General features: G+C 45.1%; 1 protein-coding gene and 1 long non-coding RNA gene across 2 annotated transcripts in view; both read left to right on the top strand.

The window, feature by feature from the left end:
• LOC144819173 (uncharacterized) overlaps nucleotides 1–630 on the top strand; it is a 152,636-nt gene extending 152,006 nt beyond the window's left edge. Inside the window, exon 4 of the long non-coding RNA XR_013607222.1 lies at nucleotides 609–630. This is a non-coding gene — a long non-coding RNA (uncharacterized LOC144819173). The remainder of the gene's footprint in view (nucleotides 1–608) is intronic.
• A 5,877-nt stretch (nucleotides 631–6,507) lies between these two features.
• Nucleotides 6,508–18,960, top strand: part of LOC144819172 (E3 ubiquitin-protein ligase TRIM39-like) — a 223,002-nt gene continuing 210,549 nt past the window's right edge. The window contains exons 1-2 of the mRNA XM_078677145.1: nucleotides 6,508–6,536; nucleotides 14,843–14,875. The gene's annotated coding sequence lies outside the window, so the exon portion shown is untranslated. The remainder of the gene's footprint in view (nucleotides 6,537–14,842; nucleotides 14,876–18,960) is intronic.

The following is an 18,960-nucleotide window of genomic DNA, read 5'->3' as shown; positions in this document are numbered from 1 at the left end:
TTTTAATACTGACCACGTTAAGTTTACATTAGTGGCCGTCTTATGCAAGATTACCAGCAGTGTAAGTGCGCGAGGCACGGATCCAAGCAGTAATGTAAAGGATGCATTGTCAAAGTGGATTGCCTCTTCATGGGTAAAACATAACAACCATAGCAGCAATTTACTATTAGTAATACGTTTCTCCAAACATCAGTGCATTAGTTTTGAATATACACATATTTTCGTTTTGAAAACACGCATTTCAACCAACGTTGCCTTGATTCCACCTCATGCCCTCATCCACCCTCTCCCACTCCCTGCCCTTTGACCTCAGCCTTGCAGGTTCCTTCTCTTCATCCTTCTCCCCCTCGTTTCTGCCTTTCTCTCCCTTGTTCTGTGTCAAAGTCTGATGATGAAAAGTAAGGTCCCACCGACTCAAATTAAGCACTGCTCTTGCTGTTCAACAGTGTGGCCTGGATATGTGCATGTGTGTAATACCAGCAAAACGGATCTGCGACATGTCTAGGAGCGAAGAAAGTTTAAGACTATTAACAATAAAAGAAGTTCTGTGTTAAATTACTGTACAACATGTGGCTGACACGTGTCGCTGCCTTTTCTTGTCTCCACAGAAAGCTCCATTTTCTACAGAGGTAAGTCCGCACTTTTTTTATCAGAAATACAAACTGCTGAGACCGGCTGGGCCTCCCCGTTGAATGTTACCTCTGTGTTCATGCTCTAAGTAAAAGCACCAACAGGTCCTCGTTTTCTAATAACACATTTGCGTCATTGCATTTTTAGATGTCGCACTCAACTGTGATATGAAATAGCTGTCTTCAACATTATTTAAGGAGCACTTTCACAGTGCGGCTTGTATGGTCCTTTGGATGGTGTTCACTGTGTGGACATCTCCACAAGACTGCTTGAAAGCCAAGCCTGTGCGCCATCTTGCAACTCATGAACATGCAGCTCACTCCCTGTATGGGTGTGTTGATCCCTCTCCACACACACATTCAGCTCACTCCCTGCATGTGTGTGTTGATCCCTCTCCACACACACATTCAGCTCACTCCCTGCATGTGTGTGTTGATCCCTCTCCACACATACATTCAGCTCACTCCCTGCATGTGTGTGTTGATCCCTCTCCACACATACATTCAGCTCACTCCCTGCATGGGTGTGTTGATCCCTCTCCACACACACATGCAGCTCACTCCCTGCATGGGTGTGTCACTTTCTCTTTCAACACATGCATTTTCAGTTCACTTCCTGTATGTGTGTGTTGCTCCCTGTCAACACATGCACTTTCAGGGCCTAATTAATCAATGAATTCTGTAATCCTTGTGCCACGCAACGGGGTGCAAGAGCAACGCAAATCTTAAGTTAGATTGATCATGCTACTCACAGCTGTGTTGCGTGTCCCTGAGTGACTTGACAAATCTGGAGTCTTGCAGCACAAATCGTGTCGTTGCGTTACCACCCATGGATTGTGGCGCATTGCCAGATTTATAAATACTGGTGGACCTGGGAAAGTACTCACTTCAAGGAGTTTCCACGACGGACACGTGATCTTTGACACGTTGTCTTTTGATGCTCGATGGTACGATTACCACAGTCGAGCAAAAGGTCCTCACTAAAATACGGAGGATTGAGAATTGAGACCCAACTACGTACCCTGACGAAGTTGCCAATGACAAGGCAATTAAACATGTCGGTCCAGTTACAATGAATTAATGGTATTAACCTAACCATTTTTTAATAGTGAAGTTTGGCAGCACCAGAATAAAATCGACCCAGCCAGCCAAACCTCACTTGTTTTATATTTGTTGGTTGTTGGGTGTAGGCACTTGGTATTTCTTTCTAAACACCTTTTTCTTTCCTACAAGGTTGTGGATGTGTACACTCCTTATCTGTCTCTATCGATTCTCTCCTGTGCACATCTTTTTTGCACACACTTCATCCTCTCAGCAAGGAAAGTAACCGATGATGAGAAGTGGGTATACCGGTAATTACCAAACCGGGAACCCCCTCGGGTGTTACGTCCGTGAGGTACTTTCCTTGCTTTCTCACATATTTTCTTTGTGGGTGTAGCTGTACACAGTTTTTTACGTTTTAAGGTATGGTCTGACCTGTAACACAACATTGATTAATTTTACCTAGGTGAGCCAATAAAAGATATGGCCCCAATAGTTACAGGGCTTTGTGACTTTAACCATGCAGGCTGATTAGGGCTTTTTGTTTCATAGCTGTTGAGTGGGGGGCTGCCCTATATTGCCTTTTCTCCCCCTGTCATCCCTGTTTGATTGATGGACCTGGGAAAGTGCCAAAATGTTGCCCATCCCCAGGAGAGGTATAACAAGGAGAAACATCTTCGTTTATCCACGATCTTTCCTCTTTCTACGTGAGATGCATTCTGCAGCACACATCGAAAGATGGAAATGCCTCTGGGTGCTAGCTTTGTAAGCAGGATTGTTTTTGTGCAGGAAGGGACACCTCAACAAGCAAACCTGCATGAACACAATCCTGCTTACAACCCAGGCAGCGTTCCACCAGTTTGCAAGGGTGCCTCAGCTGGCGCCAGGCAGCACAGTGTGAACCAGTGCAAGGAAAGATAGCGATGCACCGTGTAATGGTCAATTCAGTGCATTCCTGCCCTTTCCCGGTCACGCAGCGCAGCAAGGTGGCTCGACGTGCTGCATGACTCTCAGTTCACTTACTGCATGAGTGTATTGCTCCATACTTCAACACATGCACATTCAGGGCCATATTTATCAAAGGGTTGCGTCATTTTTGCACCAAGAAATGGGGTGCAAAAGAAACACAACCTTTTAGATGCGATTTATCAAGCAGTGCAGGGCCCCTTGCGTTGCCCTGAGTGACTAGATAACTCCAGAGTAATGCAACGCAGTGCAAAACGCGGTGTTGTGTTACTCTGCCCCAGGGAGGGGTTCCATGGGAGGAGCGTGGGTGTTTACACGCATTCATCCATGGGTTTTGGTGCATTCACAGATTTTGTAACAAACACATGAGTGTCTATGGGTCTAAGTGAAACCAAACCTAATACCTTATATGATGCAATCTGAGTAACTTAACAAAGTGAAGAACAGAAGTTAAATTGACTAGTCCTGACATATCCCTAGAGAATAAGGATACCCATCAGTCACCACTCGATACCGCCCTTCATCATTTGGGACTCCTTAAGGACCTTCCTCTCTGTGAGCTATGAGTGATATATGAGGACTGAATGGAATGTCCTTCATCAACAAATAGCCCACTGTGCGGTCCGTGTGATGTTAACTATTTGTCTCTATTCGTGGGTGACAGAATTGCAGTGCATGTGAATGTGAAAGAATGTGTATTAAAATTGGGTGAAGTAGCAACACATATTTTATTATTTTTACTCAATCCTCCAATATTAAAAACAAAGCAGCAAGGAGCAGTTTTAAACAAATAACCGCTCAGTTGGTATGTAGGTCAACATGTTTCAGCAATAAAGGGGATCAAATAGTCCTTGTCTTCTTCAGGACCAATATGTTAATGATACTGCAATGTACAAGGTGATTTACCATGAGACCTGGGAATGCGTCAAAATTATACACATTCCCAGGTGTGGTGTAACAAAGAAACTTTAGGAAAGCGGAGAATGCATCAGAGGATTGTTTTTGTGTACTAAGGTGCCCCTTACTGCACAACAACAATTTGCTAACAACGGCGGCACCCTTGCACCATGGTGCACCAGTTCTTGCTTTGGTGCTAAGCAGCACATTGTGCACCAGCGCTGGGAAAAGGCAGAACGAGCCACACGATGTGAAGTAAAGCACATTCCTGCCCTTTCCCTAAGACGCAGCATAGCAAGGTGACTGATGCGCTGCATGATATATTGATAGGTATGCCCCTCAGTTCACTTCCTGCATGTCTGTGTTGCTCCCTCTCAACACATGCACTTTTGGGGCCAAAGTTATCAAAGAGTGGCGTCGTCCTTGCGCCATGCAATGGGGTGCAAGAGCAACGCAACTCTTAAATTAGATTTATCACGCCACGCAAGGCCACCTTGCACCCGTGATGAACATATGATGTTTTGACGATATTGGCCAGGGGGATACACCTCACCTGCTGTAGGTTTTTGATGCATTCCCGGTTTACCAGTAATGATAAATCTGGGAATGCACCAAAATCCATAGGTGGAAGCGTGGGAATACCCACGCTCCATTCATGGGACACCTTCCCCAGGCAAAGTAACGCAATGCAGCGATTGGCACTGGTGGCTTGATAAATCACATCTAAGGGTTGCGTCCTTTTGTGCCCCACAGTGTGGCACAAAGGTGACACAACCTTTTGATAAATGTGCCCCATTATTTTTTGACTTGACCCATATTTTTTGTTTCACAAAAAGTGTCAATTTGTGTTTAAAAACAATACACCAATGACCCTCACACATGGGGAGTTTTTGCTGGTGCATTGGGACCTTCCATTGTTTCCTTTCCCAGCTCCACCATGACTTGCATGTTGGATCCGCAAACAAAATCCATTAGGAAAGCCTGACCCTATATTCAGCGGGGTCTTCTCCTGGACAGGCAACTGGGCCAAGGACCTTTAAGAGTGATGCCATCTAAGGCTCCACCATCGCAATCGATTTGACCCTATATGAGGTGGATCCCTGGCACTCCAGAAGGTTGGCACGGCTGCCAGTGCGGCCACCTCCGCCGGACTCTAGATGGCCATCTTGGTAAGTCGGGCCCCACGGCTGGTGAGGGGTGAGGAACATGCAGTAATGATGAGGTCCTATCAGGGTTAACTGGTTTTATACAAAAGAGGTGAGTTTTTGTATTCATATTAAGTACAACTGCATAGTAAAAAGGATCCTTTAAGGGTACAGCAGGTATGTTAGCTTACTCGAGTGTTTGACATGAGTAAGTTGATCCATCAAACAGCGCGAGCATAAGAATACAGCCCAGGGCGGGCACCTCCTGCTTGAGAAGGGTGGAGCAGGGTCCCACCCACGCGCAGAGGGTGGAGCAGGGTCCCACCCACGCGCGAAGGGTGGAGCAGGGTCCCACCCATGCACAAAGGGTGGAGCAGGGTCCCACCCACGCGCGAAGGGAGGAGCAGGGTCCCACCCACACACAAAGGGTGGAGCAGGGTCCCACCCACGCACGAAGTGAGGAGCAGGGTCCCCCCACACACAAAGGGTGGAGCAGGGTCCCACCCACGCGTGAAGGGAGGAGCAGGGTCCCCCACACACAAAGGGTGGAGCAGGGTCCCACCCACATGCAAAGGTTGGAGCAGGGTCCCACCGACGCACGAAGGGAGGAGCAGGGTCCCACCCACACACGAAGAGAGGAGCAGGGTTCCACCCACACACAAAGGGTGGAGCAGGGTCCCACTCACACACAAAGGGTGGAGCAGGATCCCACCCACATGCAAAGGTTGGAGCAGGGTCCCACCGACGCACGAAGGGAGGAGCAGGGTCCCACCCACACACGAAGGGAGGAGCAGGGTCCCACCCACACACAAAGGGTGGAGCAGGGTCCCACCCACACACAAAGGGTGGAGCAGGGTCCCACCCACGTGCAAAGGTTGGAGCAGGGTCCCACCGACGCACGGAGGGTGGAGCAGGGTCCCACCCATGCACCAAGTGTGGAGTAGGGTCCACCCATGCACGAAGGGAGGAGCAGAGGGAGAGGTGTGGCGCCGCGGCCAGGGCGACTGACGCTGGAATCTGGGGATCAGGGTTCGATCCCCGGCTCCGGTGGCAGGTTAGCCCAGCACCATGCGACTCTGGGCAATAGCTTGCTTAATCTTCCCGACGGCCCCCAGCGCCTAGAGACCCTAACGGGTGATTGTGCGCTATACAAGTGTGGATTATTATTATTATTATAGCAGGGTCCCACCCACGTGCAAAGGTTGGAGCAGGGTCCCACCGATGCATGAAGGGTGGAGCAGGGACCCACCCATGCACCAAGTGTGGAGTAGGGTCCACCCATGCACGAAGGGAGGAGCAGGGTCCCACCCACGTGCAAAGGGTGGAGCATTCAGGGTCCTCAATGCACTAGATCTTCAGTCTGAGGTGTCGCCCGCGTTCCTTGCTGGCGCCCTTTGACTGGAGCTGCTCCCACCTTCATCTCTCTGCGTCCTGCTCCCGTTCACTCTGAGGGCTCCTTGCCCACAACATAGGACTTGAGTCTTTTTCACATATTTATTCTTTATTTTACTTCAGATAACTCCATCCTACTTCAGTGTTGTGAACCCACTACCACATATATATCTTGTAGGACACCTTCGGATCCACGACTGCTGTTTTCAGATGTATGTGTCTCTCGCTTGCCCTCCTCCTGTCCACAATGTGTTACATTGGCAGCACTGTCCAGGTGTTGTACAGCCCTCCCTGTCCTCACAGAGAACCTTTGTGGTACAGATCTCTGCACAGGTTGGGGTTTAGCTGTGGTATGTCATAAAACTGATGTAAAAATAACACAAACAAAGTGTGCTCCTCGGAGCCCCTGACCTGACTCTCTCCTTCTCTCTAGAGAGCAAGCCCTCGGTGGGAGAACCCTTCAATGGTAAGAGGCGCTCTGGTCTTTCCATCATGGTGTTTTAGATTCAAGAGGACAACGCAGATTGTTAAAATATGATTTATAGTGTAAATGGTAGTTTTAATAATTTAACATTTGTTCCCCTAGAGGCATGTTTTTTTATGGGGCTCTGGTGTTAAAGCAATCCTTTCTTCAGCCCATGGAGGGGGGGGGCTGAGATAAGTCAGAGAAGCTTTGACAAGTGTGTGCAGCTTGAGGGTCTTGGTGAGAAGCTCCCTGCATGTGTCATGGGCCAGGGGTGGATGTGATGGTTCATGGGGCTGTGGCTGTGTCTGATCCAGGTGTATCAAGGTGTGCACACCTCTAATCAATGTTCAATCTACCAGGGGCCAGGTCACAACTTCCTCGATGTAACACTCCAGAGGATGTGACCCTGGATCAAAGCTTGACCTTTTTGACAGTGACACGGATACTCAACGTTGCTCAAACCCTTATTTTTCCTGTTGCCGCAGACCCAGGTAAAGGAATGTTATTGAGGTGTAGGAGGGATGAGGCCGTAGACGCTTCAGGTCTCATGTCTGGGCCTCCCCTCAGGTCCATGACCAACAGGCAGCGGCGCATAAATGATCCGCTTGAAGAGTCCCAGCCACAGAATGCACGGCGAGAGGGAGAGCGATGTCCAGAAGCATCCCCCGCGCCACCTGCAATAAACATCTCAATCCCAACATATGTCCTTTTACATCAAGAGGAGGACATCTTCAGCATCGGATGAGGGTGATGGAGAAAGCCTTGATGTGTGCAAGGAGGCCGGGCAAGGAGAGGGATCATCTAAGGACCTCCTTTGGCAAGACAGGCTGGCTCCTCTGGACATCAGAAGCCCCCACATGACCCACATCAGCTCGTGCAGGTCCTGCAGGAAGGTGTGCTCATTTCAAACAACCGAGGGACCTTCAAGCCCTGGCTAGCATTCCACCCGATGCCACCAACGCTGGGTGGGCTGCTACTAATACCAACAAATCTAATGGGAGTTTCGAGCATTGAGGAGGCAGGGTCACCCTCACCTTGGACCCATCCCATCTCCATTGAAGGTCACAAGGCTTCTGCATCAGACCTACAGCGGGCCCCGGAGTCTCAAACTCCACTCCTGTTTGAAGCCTTGTCTCACGCGTCAACATAACCTTGTTAGTGTCCAAACAGCCTCTCGCCCAAAGCAACTCAGCTCTGTGCTGGTTCAATCTCAGGTGGAAGAGGATGGAGAAATGTCCTTGTTAGTGTCCATCCATCGTCTTACTCAAGAGGGACTCACTGATGATGTGAGCAGAATTGATGAATGGATGAATGTGAGTAGAATGGATGAATGTGAGTAGAATGGATGAATGTGAGTAGAATGATGAATGTGAGTAGTATGGATGAATGTGAGTAGAATGGATGAATGTGAGTAGAATGATGAATGTGAGTAGAATGGATGAATGTGAGTAGAATGATGAATGTGAGTAGAATGGATGATGTGAGTAGAATTGATGAATGTGAGTAGAATGATGAATGTGAGTAGAATGATGAATGTGAGTAGAATGATGAATGTGAGTAGAATTGATGAATATGAGTAGAATGATGAATGCGAGTAGAATGATGAAAGTGAGTAGAATGATGAATGTGAGTAGAATGGATGAATGTGAGTAGAATGATGAATGTGAGTAGAATGGATGAATGTGAGTAGAATGATGAATGTGAATAGAATGATGAATGTGAGTAGAATGGATGAATGTGAGTAGAATGATGAATGTGAGTAGAATTGATGAATATGAGTAGAATGATGAATGTGAGTAGAATGATGAATGTGAGTAGAATGATGAATGTGAGTAGAATGGATGAATGTGAGTAGAATGATGAATGTGAGTAGAATGATGAATGTGAGTAGAATGATGAATGTGAGTAGAATTGATGAATATGAGTAGAATGATGAATGTGAGTAGAATGGATGAATGTGAGTAGAATGATGAATGTGAGTAGAATGGATGAATGTGAGTAGAATGATGAATGTGAGTAGAATTGATGAATGTGAGTAGAATGATGAATGTGAGTAGAATGGATGATGTGAGTAGAATTGATGAATGTGAGTAGAATGATGAATGTGAGTAGAATTGATGAATATGAGTAGAATGATGAATGTGAGTAGAATGATGAATGTGAGTAGAATTGATGAATATGAGTAGAATGATGAATGCGAGTAGAATGGATGAATGTGAGTAGAATGATGAATGTGAGTAGAATTGATGAATGTGAGTAGAATGATGAATGTGAGTAGAATTGATGAATATGAGTAGAATGATGAATGTGAGTAGAATGATGAATGTGAGTAGAATGCATGAATGTGAGTAGAATGGATGAATGTGAGTAGAATGATGAATGTGAGTAGAATGGATGAATGTGAGTAGAATGATGAATGTGAGTTGAATGGATGAATGTGAGTAGAATGATGAATGTGAGTAGAATTGATGAATGTGAGTAGAATGATGAATGTGAGTAGAATGGATGATGTGAGTAGAATTGATGAATGTGAGTAGAATGATGAATGTGAGTAGAATTGATGAATATGAGTAGAATGATGAATGTGAGTAGAATGATGAATGTGAGTAGAATTGATGAATATGAGTAGAATGATGAATGCGAGTAGAATGATGAATGTGAGTAGAATGATGAATGTGAGTAGAATGGATGAATGTGAGTAGAATGATGAATGTGAGTAGAATGGATGAATGTGAGTAGAATGATGAATGTGAATAGAATGATGAATGTGAGTAGAATGGATGAATGTGAGTAGAATTGATGAATATGAGTAGAATTATGAATGTGAGTAGAATGATGAATGTGAGTAGAATGGATGAATGTGAGTAGAATGGATGAATGTGAGTAGAATGGATGAATGTGAGTAGAATGATGAATGTGAGTAGAATTGATGAATGTGAGTAGAATGATGAATGTGAGTAGAATTGATGAATATGAGTAGAATGATGAATGTGAGTAGAATGATGAATGTGAGTAGAATGGATGAATGTGAGTAGAATGGATGAATGTGAGTAGAATGATGAATGTGAGTAGAATTGATGAATATGAGTAGAATGATGAATGTGAGTAGAATGGATGAATGTGAATAGAATGATGAATGTGAGTAGAATGGATGAATGTGAGTAGAATGATGAATGTGAGTAGAATTGATGAATATGAGTAGAATGATGAATGTGAGTAGAATGATGAATGTGAGTAGAATGGATGAATGTGAGTAGAATGGATGAATGTGAGTAGAATGGATGAATGTGAGTAGAATGGATGAATATGAGTAGAATGGATGAATGTGAGTAGAATGGATGAATGTGAGTAGAATTGATGAATATGAATAGAATGATGAATATGAGTAGAATGATGAATGCGAGTAGAATGATGAATGTGGGTAGAATGGATGAATGTGAGTAGAATTGATGAATGGATGAATGTGAGTAGAACGGATGAATGTGAGTAGAATGATGAATGTGGAATAGAATGATGAATGTGAGTAGAATGATGAATGCGAGTAGAATGATGAATGTGGGTAGAATGGATGAATGTGAGTAGAATGGGTGAATGTGAGTAGAATGGATGAATGTGAGTAGAATGGATGAATATGAGTAGAATGGATGAATGTGAGTAGAATGGATGAATGTGAGTAGAATGATGAATGTGAGTAGAATGGATGAATGTGAGTAGAATGATGAATGTGAGTAGAATGGATGAATGTGAGTAGAATGATGAATGAGAGTAGAATGGATGAATGTGAGTAGAATGATGAATGTGAGTAGAATGGATGAATGTGAGTAGAATGATGAATGTGAGTAGAATGATGAATGTGAGTAGAATGGTGAATGTGAGTAGAATGATGAATGTGAGTAGAATGGATGATGTGAGCAGAATGGATGAATGTGAGTAGAATTGATGAACGGATGAATGTGAGTAGAATGGTTGATGTGAGTCTAATGATGAATGTGAGTCTAATGATGAATGTGAGTAGAATTGATGAATATGAGTAGAATGATGAATGTGAGTAGAATGATGAATGTGAGTAGAATTGATGAATATGAGTAGAATGATGAATGCGAGTAGAATGATGAATGTGAGTAGAATGATGAATGTGAGTAGAATGGATGAATGTGAGTAGAATGATGAATGTGAGTAGAATGGATGAATGTGAGTAGAATGATGAATGTGAGTAGAATGGATGAATGTGAGTAGAATGATGAATGTGAATAGAATGATGAATGGGAGTAGAATGGATGAATGTGAGTAGAATGATGAATGTGAGTAGAATTGATGAATATGAGTAGAATGATGAATGTGAGTAGAATGATGAATGTGAGTAGAATGGATGAATGTGAGTAGAATGGATGAATGTGAGTAGAATGATGACTGTGTGTAGAATTGATGAATGTGAGTAGAATGATGAATGTGAGTAGAATGATGAATATGAGTAGAATGATGAATGTGAGTAGAATGATGAATGTGAGTAGAATGCATGAATGTGAGTAGAATGGATGAATGTGAGTAGAATGATGAATGTGAGTAGAATGGATGAATGTGAGTAGAATGATGAATGTGAGTAGAATGGATGAATGTGAGTAGAATGATGAATGTGAGTAGAATTGATGAATGTGAGTAGAATGATGAATGTGAGTAGAATGGATGATGTGAGTAGAATTGATGAATGTGAGTAGAATGATGAATGTGAGTAGAATGATGAATGTGAGTAGAATGGATGAATGTGAGTAGAATGGATGAATGTGAGTAGAATGATGAATGTGAGTAGAATTGATGAATATGAGTAGAATGATGAATGCGAGTAGAATGATGAATGTGAGTAGAATGATGAATGTGAGTAGAATGGATGAATGTGAGTAGAATGATGAATGTGAGTAGAATGGATGAATGTGAGTAGAATGATGAATGTGAATAGAATGATGAATGTGAGTAGAATGGATGAATGTGAGTAGAATGATGAATGTGAGTAGAATGGATGAATATGAGTAGAATGATGAATGTGAGTAGAATGATGAATGTGAGTAGAATTGATGAATGTGAGTAGAATGATGAATGTGAGTAGAATTGATGAATATGAGTAGAATGATGAATGTGAGTAGAATGATGAATGTGAGTAGAATGGATGAATGTGAGTAGAATGGATGAATGTGAGTAGAATGATGAATGTGAGTAGAATTGATGAATATGAGTAGAATGATGAATGTGAGTAGAATGGATGAATGTGAATAGAATGATGAATGTGAGTAGAATGGATGAATGTGAGTAGAATGATGAATGTGAGTAGAATTGATGAATATGAGTAGAATGATGAATGTGAGTAGAATGATGAATGTGAGTAGAATGGATGAATGTGAGTAGAATGGATGAATGTGAGTAGAATGGGTGAATATGAGTAGAATGGATGAATGTGAGTAGAATGGATGAATATGAGTAGAATGGATGAATGTGAGTAGAATTGATGAATATGAATAGAATGATGAATATGAGTAGAATGATGAATGCGAGTAGAATGATGAATGTGGGTAGAATGGATGAATGTGAGTAGAATTGATGAATGGATGAATGTGAGTAGAACGGATGAATGTGAGTAGAATGATGAATGTGAGTAGAATGATGAATGTGGGTAGAATGGATGAATGTGAGTAGAATTGATGAATGGATGAATGTGAGTAGAACGGATGAATGTGAGTAGAATGATGAATGTGAGTAGAATGATGAATGTGAGTAGAATGATGAATGTGAGTAGAATGATGAATGTGAGTAGAATGATGAATGTGAGTAGAACGGATGAATGTGAGTAGAATGATGAATGTGAGTAGAATGATGAATGTGGGTAGAATGGATGAATGTGAGTAGAATGGGTGGATGTGAGTAGACTGGATGAATGTGAGTGGAATGGATGAATATGAGTAGAATGGATGAATGTGAGTAGAATGGATGAATGTGAGTAGAATGATGAATGTGAGTAGAATGGATGAATGTGAGTAGAATGATGAATGTGAGTAGAATGGATGAATGTGAGTAGAATGATGAATGAGAGTAGAATGGATGAATGTGAGTAGAATGATGAATGTGAGTAGAATGGATGAATGTGAGTAGAATGATGAATGTGAGTAGAATGGATGAATGTGAGTAGAATGATGAATGTGAGTAGAATGGATGATGTGAGCAGAATGGATGAATGTGAGTAGAATTGATGAACGGATGAATGTGAGTAGAATGGTTGATGTGAGTCTAATGATGAATGTGAGTCTAATGATGAATGTGAGTAGAATGGTTGATGTGAGTCTAATGATGAATGTGAGTAGAATGATGAATGTGAGTAGGATTGATGAACGGATGAATGTGAGCCCGCCCACCACAAAGCCTTCAATAACTGATTTTTGCTCACCGCTACTCATCAAAGTTCTGATCACTGTCCTTTGAGTGGTGATGCTGACATTAAGGTGTCCAGAGGGGGAGTTAATGAATTCCTTTGATGGATAGTCAAGTTAATTATGGTATACAATTATTCAACTACATTTCCAATTCGTGCACAAACAGGAGTTTGGAGAGACCCACGCAAGGCGCTACTTGGGGATACACCTCAGTGTATGAATCTACACATGCATTGTGGGGGGGTTGTGTTTGTAGTGGTGCAAATAACACAGAATAAGATAAAGGACGAGATAAGGCCCTGTTCATCTGACTGACTTGCGGGGTGTGAGAAAATATCATGAACTAGTTTGATACTCATAGAACCGAAAGTTGGGTCTTCCTGTCAATGCACCCACAACCCCTTCTTGTATCTACAACTCCTGCTTGTACCTGTTACTTCTGCTTTTACCCATAGCCTCTCCTTCTAACCACACCTCCTGCGTGTACCTGCAACTCATGATTGTACCTGCAACCCCTGCTTGTTTCTGTAATTCTTGCTTGCATCTGCAACCCCTGCTTGTGCCCGCAACCCCTGATTGTACTCGCAATCCCTGCTTGTGCCCATGACCCCTGTTTGACCCCGCAACCCCTGCTTGTACACATTACGCCTGTCTGTCCCTGTCACCCCTGACTGTACCCAAAAACCCTTGCTTGAACCCATGACTCCAGCTTGGGCAACAGGCCCTTGCTTGAAACCATGTCCCATACTTATGCCAATGACCCTAGGTGTACCTGTGACTCCGGTTGTACAAATGACCCTAATTGCACTCACTAACCCTGCTTGTACCTCCTTGTATTCTCCCTGAACCATGACCCCTGCTTGCATCCACCACCCCCACTTGCACAAACAGCCCTTGCTTGTACACATGACCTCCGCCTGCTCCTTTGATCTCCGATTGTCCCTGTGACCCCTTGCTTGTACACATAACCTCCGCTTGTCCCCTTGACCCCCTGCTTGTACACATGACCTCCACTTGTTCCCTTGAGCCTTGCTTGTACACATGATCTTGGCTTGTCCCCGTGACCCCTGCTTGTCCCCTGGACCCCCGCTTGTCCCCTTGACCCCCTGCTTGTACACCTGACCTCCGCTTGCCCCGTGACCCTTGATTATACACATGACCTCCGCTTGCCCCATGACCCTTGCTTGTACATATGACCTCCGCTTGTCCCCTTGACCCCCTGCTTGTACACCTGACCTCCGCTTGCCCCGTGACCCCCTGCTTGTACACATGATCTCAGCTTGTCCCCATGACCCCTGCTTGTCCCCTTGACCCCGCTTGTCCCCTTGACCCCCTGCTTGTACACATGACCTCTGCTTGCCCCGTGACCCTTGATTGTACACATGACCTCCGCTTGCCCCGTGACCCTTGCTTGTACACATGAACTTGGCTTGTCCCCTTGACCCCTGCTTGTCCCCTTGACCCCCGCTTGTCCCCTTGACCCCCTGCTTGTACACATGACCTCTGCTTGCCCCGTGACCCTTGCTTGTACACATGACCTCCGCTTGCCCTGTGACCCTTGATTGTACACATGACCTCTGCTTGCCCCGTGACCCTTGCTTGTACACATGACCTCCGCTTGCCCCGTGACCCTTGATTGTACATATGACCTCCGCTTGCCCCGTGACCCTTGATTGTACATATGACCTCTGCTTGTCCCCGTGACCCCTGCTTGTCCCCTTGACCCCCTGCTTGTACATATGACCTCTGCTTGTCCCCTTGACCCCCTGCTTGTACACATGACCTCGGCTTCTCCCTGTGCCCCCTGCTTGCAGCTGCAAACATACAGCCATGACCTCTGATGTCAAATGAAATGTACACAGGTCTCACCTCCATGTTTTCTCTCCCCAGAGACTCTGCGGCGCTACATCGAGTTCTCCAATGGTAACTATCACTAGAAAGAGGATCGTCAGAGGCGAGAAACACTCAGAGCTTTGAAAGTTATAACTGCTGCGGCTGAGCAAGACCCCCCTGTCACCCAACCAATACCTACAACTCTAGATGATGCTCAAATAAAATATAAGCAAACACACATGGCCTGCAGACAGGAGCAGAAACATTGCAAAACAGGACGCGTGTGACCACAACTGCCAGAACCAAGCTTTAACTAAAGTGTTCCTAAAAATAACCCAAAAGTTGTATTAATTAATGACTCGTAGATCCATTTTTCCATTTTCATGCACTTGGGTGGTATGATTACATAACACGCGTAGCGTGACCTGTAGAGCACTATGGGAGGCTTAGGATAGTAGGTCCGACAAGGGCCAGGACCCCAAACTTGTATCAAATGTATTCAACAAGCATCAGTCAACTAATGCATATGTATACACACAACATGTGCCAAAGCAAGCTAGAGGATAGGTATACACCAACACGTACGTCAAACAGAGCTGATTTACGAGTGTCACAACACGAAGGGCCCAACGGGCCACCACATGTTACCGGGCCACCACGGTGGTGGTTGAGGACGCCTGCCATTGTTGACCCTCTCGGGCACTGCAGCCTGAGCACCAAGTCCACCCCTTCTGCCCTTGACTCTCAGGGAAGTGGGGCAAGCTCTCCAGGGCTTCTCAGGAAGGTAGTTTGGGGGTAGAGACTCAGAGATCAACAATCACCATACAGCACGCAATACTGATCATTCAGTTCATTTCTTTTCATATATATAAGAAAGAGACCTTTATCAAACTGACATCAAATGCAACACAAAGGAACATACTTGTGCTAACAAAGTTCTTTGACAGCCACTACACGGAAAATAGGTGAAAGCATGTCAAGCTCAGTATAAACTCACATGTGCAGACTCAGTATAATCTCACGTGTGCAGACTCAGTATAATCTCACAGGTGCAAACTCAGGATAATCTCACAAGTGCAAACTCAGTATAATCTCACGTGTGCAGGCTCAGTATAATCTCACAGGCGCAAACTCAGTATAATCTCACAGGTGCAAACTCAGTATAATCTCACAGGTGCCGGCTCAGTATAATCTCACAGGTGCAAACTCAGTATAATCTCACAGGTGCAAACTCAGGATAATCTCACAGGTGCAGGCTCATTATAATCTCACGTGTGCAAACTCAGGATAATCTCACAGGTGCAAACTCAGTATAATCTCACGTGTGCAGGCTCAGTATAATCTCACAGGTGCAAACTCAGTATAATCTCACAGGTGCAAACTCAGTATAATCTCACGTGTGCAGGCTCAGTATAATCTCACAGGTGCAAACTCAGTATAATCTCACAGGTGCAGGCTCAGTATAATCTCACAGGTGCAGGCTCAGTATAATCTCACAGGTGCAGGCTCAGTATAATCTCACAGGTGCAAACTCAGTATAATCTCACAGGTGCAAACTCAGGATAATCTCACAGGTGCAAACTCAGTATAATCTCACAGGTGCAGGCTCAGTATAATCTCACAGGTGCAGGCTCAGTATAATCTCACAGGTGCAGGCTCAGTATAATCCCACAGGTGCAGGCTCAGTATAATCTCACAGGTGCAGGCTCAGTATAATCTCACAGGTGCAGGCTCAGTATAATCTCACAGGTGGAGGCTCAGCATAATCTCCTAGGTGCAGGCTCAGTATAATCTCACTGGTGCAGGCTCAGGATAATGTTACAGGTGCGGGCTCAGTGTAATCTCACAGGTGCAGGCTCAGGATAATCTCACAGGTGCAGGCTCAGTATAATCTCACGGGTGCAGGCTCAGTATAATGTCACGGGTGCAGGCTCAGTATAATCTCACGGGTGCAAACTCAGTATAATCTCACGTGTGCAGGCTCAGTATAATCTCACAGGTGCAAGTTCAGTATAATCTCACAGGTGCCTACTCTGTATAATCTCACAGGTGCAGACTCAGTATAATCTCACAGGTGCCGGCTCTGTATAATCTCACAGGTGAAGATTTCAAGGTATGACCCCTCATCAGCCTGGCTATCCTAAATCCAGAGGAAAAGTTAACAGGGGACCCACCTCTGTGCCTACCCTGCCAATTTAGGGCAAACACAAGGAGGTGATGGATGGAGCGCTGACACTTTGCAACCACTGAACCACAGTCAGGAGATCTGGGTTTAATCCATTGTTCTTTTGCTCACTGAGGAGCAGGGTTGAGACTGTTTTACATATGGCTGGGTCCAAACAGGAGTGGCGAAGTGAGCAAAAGAGCAATGGATTTTACCCAGATCTGTGAATGGGCGTGAGTGGTTGAAAAGTTTCAGCTCTCCGTCCATCTGGTGAAGGCTTCTCCAGCATTAGTGTCAAGAGGAGTCTCTCACTGGAGCACTGACACATGAGCACAAGCCCCCTTGAAGGCCTTGCAGCTGTAAACTGTCAGCCTTTGGGCGCAGCACTTTTGGGAGCGGCAAACAAACAGGACATGATCTCTGCACAACACAGCACACGACTTTCTCTGCCTACTTACAACTTCCATCAAGCCGAAAGGTGGTGTTCAAGAAGAGACAGTCAGAGGCCTCTGCTACAAAGGTCACTGCTGCTTCCCTACTGCAGCCCTCTCTAAATCCTGCCACACCTACTGTCTGGGATTGAACCTTAAATGAGGAATCGCAGCGATAAAGTGTGCCAGTCTGGGGAGGCTGTTGCTCATCCTCCATCCTGTGGCTCAGCCGCCATCTTGTGGCTCAACCTCCATCTTGTGTCTCAACCTCCATCTTGTGGCTCAGCCGCCATCTTGTGGCTCAACCTCCATCTTGAGTCAAGCTTTACCAGATGCTATCCAACAGAATCCGGTTACTTCACAATAACACAGCTACATTCAACATGGGGTTGCACTGCAGTCACCACATATGCGCCAAGGCCCTCATTTATGGGATGTTGGCATGGGAGTTGCAGCAAGGCACCTTATTTATGCAACAGTACACGTTCTTGTCCTTCCCCCTCGCTGGAGCCATTACGGTTGATTAGCGCCAAGGTAGGCACCCTTTCACTACAGTGCAAGGGTGCCTGTGTTGTCGGCAGGATTGGTTCTGTCTAGTAAGGAACACCTTCCTACACAAAAAATAATCCTAATAGGCTTTCCCTCATTCTGTGTGTTCTGCTGAATGCAACACACATAAAAAGAGGAAGAAACAAGGAGAAATAAAGATAGTTCTCCTCGTTACGCCTTGCCTGGGGAGGTGTAATGGTTTGGCGCCTCCCCAGGTTAACATGATTTTGTAAATGTGGGGCACCGTCAAACTCCATGGGTGTTGCGTGTGGAAACCCACTGCAACGCCCATGGAACGACTCCATGATGCAGAGGAAGGCGAGGTAGCGACTTGCGTTGCGTCGTCTGACTCAAGATTTATGAGGCCATTCAAAGCCACCAGGGTGTCTTTACATGGCTTCATGAATCGAAATGAGAGCACCGCATCACACAAGTAACATTGGGGCAAAAGTGACGCCGGACTCTCATAAAACTCCCCTTCCCAACGCATACAACACTCACTCATGGATATCAGGGCATGTTCTGGGTTTATCATGATAGTGGAAATATCCTGGACTGAATTTTGAAGGCGTCTCACTCTTCAAGTGCAGGAAAAAGGCTTATCCAGGGGTACAGATTGGAAACAGCTGCCATTACCGCTCAGCGGCTCCGTCCCAGGGCACGGAGAGTACCCCGTGTCCGAGGAAGGCAAGCTTGGGTCATTTCTGCAAGCTCGCACTGGGTTTAGGAATGTTCATACAGCCTTGGCCACAGTGACATACATGATTGTCATGACACAAATGAGGATGTCAGTGACAACTACATGTGAGTTACTCAGGGTAGGGGTGCACATCTTTAAAACCAAAATCAAATATTCACACAAAAATATGTCAAGAAGCGAATGAATGGGTGTATACACGCAATATATGTCAAACACAACTGGAGGAGTGTGGCTCAATGGTTAGAGTGGCAGACCCTGATGCAGAGTTCTGGCCAGGGACCAGGGTTCAATCCCCACCTCGGCGGGTCTGTGGCTCAATTTCCTTGGACCT

This window comes from Lissotriton helveticus, chromosome 2_1 (genome assembly GCF_964261635.1).
Source record: "Lissotriton helveticus chromosome 2_1, aLisHel1.1, whole genome shotgun sequence".
Lineage (NCBI taxonomy): Eukaryota > Metazoa > Chordata > Amphibia > Caudata > Salamandridae > Lissotriton > Lissotriton helveticus.
The sequence above is the reverse complement of the archived record's forward strand: the minus strand, read 5'-3'. Positions and strand labels throughout refer to the sequence as shown.